A 2,065-nucleotide genomic window follows, 5' to 3' on the forward strand; every position below is an offset into this window, starting at 1 on the left:
TTCATTCAAATTGGATAAGAATTGCGTCCTCTAGAGGCTCAATAAGTCAAGACCCAAGATCGGTTTATATGGCAGCTTTATCAGGTTATGGACCGATTTGAACCATACTTAGCACAGTTGTTGGATATCATAACAAAACACGTCGTGCAAAATTTCATTCCAATCGGATAAGAATTGCGCACTCTAGAGGCCCAAGAAGTCAAGACCCAAGATCGGTTTATATGGCAGTTATATCAGGTTATAGACCGATTTGAACCATACTTGGCACAGTTGTCTAATATCATAACAAACAACGTAGTGCAAAATCTCATCCCAATCGGATAAGAATTGCGCACTCTAGAGCCTCAAGAAGTCAAGACCCAAGATCGGTTTATATGGCAGCTATATCAAAACATGGACCGATATGGCCCATTTACAATACCAACCGACCTACACTAATAAGAAGTATTTGTGCAAAATTTCAACCGGCTAGCTTTACTCCTTCGGAAGTTAGCGTGCTTTCGACAGACAGACGGACGGACGGACGGACAGACGGACGGACATGGCTGGATCGACATAAAATTTCACGACGATCAAGAATATATATACTTTATGGGGTCTCAGACGAATATTTCGAGTAGTTACAATCAGAATGACGAAATTAGTATACCCCCCATCTTATGGTGGAGAGTATAAAAAAAAAACGGACGGCTGTCGGAGCCGAGTAAAGTTTTTCGACTCCGCAGCCCTGATTCCAACTAATGATATCTCTGGGAGTAATATTAGCCATATCGGTTAATAATTGCGCCCGATAAGAGCTTACTTGGAGGAGGTCAATTCAACGCTCACCTTGCTTGCCGGGAGTTGTTGCCTCTAAAACCTCTTCATTGAGCCCATAGTGCAATGTGTCTATCTATTTTCCCTCTGGGAATTGTAAACAAAGAAATTTCTCTGAAATTTCTCTTCAGTAAGGTTTGCCATTTCGTTCTGAGTTAAGAGCGCTAGCGATGAGGCTCAAAAGTGGCTGAATGTCACGTCATTTGGCACAGATACGTCTTTTTGATGCACGCTGGTTAAGTTCTTGAACCGGCCAAATCGCTTCATCCGATTTTGCTGAAATTTTAAACAGTGATTTCTTTAGGTCTCCCGACATCAGACATAAATATGGTGAAGATCGGACTATATTTAGATATAGCTTCCATATAGACCGATCTCCCGATAAAGGGTCTGAAAACCATAAAAGCTTATTTTTTTACTCGATTTCACTGAAATTTGCAACAGTGAGTAGTTTTAGGCCACCCGTCATCTGACTCAAATTTAAGAGTCGGACTGTATTTAGATATAGCTGTCATATAGACCGATATGCCGGTTAAGGGTCTGAAGCCCATAAAAGCTTTATTTTGTATCCGATTTCGCTGAAATTTGAATTCCAAAATTCAACAGTGACTTATATTTATAAGACCACTTAATATTCGTGCCTGAATTTGAAAGCTAACCGCTTGAAATGTTGCACAAAGACTTCTTATTAGTGTAGGTCGGTTGGTATGTAAATGGCCCAAATCGGTCCATATTTTGATATATCTGCCATATAAACCGATCTTGGGTCTTGACTTCTTGAGCCTCTAGAGTGCGCAATTATTATCCGATTGGAATGAAATTTTGCACGATGTGTTTTGCTATGATGTCCAACAACTGTGCCAAGTATGGTTCAAATCGGTCGATAACCAGATATATCTGCCATATAAACCAATCTTGGGTCTTGACTTCTTGCGCCTCTAGAAGGCGCAATTCTTATCCGATTGGGATGAAATTTTACACGACGTGTTTTGTTACGATATCCAACAACTGTGCCAAGTATGGTTAAAATCGGTCCATAACCTTATATAGCTGTCATATAAACCGATCTTGGGTCTTGACTTCTTGAGCCTCTAGATGGCACAATTCTTATCCGATTGGGATAAAATTTTGCACGACGTGTTTTGCTATGATGTCCAACAACTGTGCCAAGTATGGTTTAAATCGGTCCATAACCTGATATAGCTGCCATATAAACCGATCTTGGGTCTTGACTTCTTGAGCCTCTAGA

Source organism: Stomoxys calcitrans, chromosome 2, assembly GCF_963082655.1.
Source record: "Stomoxys calcitrans chromosome 2, idStoCalc2.1, whole genome shotgun sequence".
NCBI lineage: Eukaryota > Metazoa > Arthropoda > Insecta > Diptera > Muscidae > Stomoxys > Stomoxys calcitrans.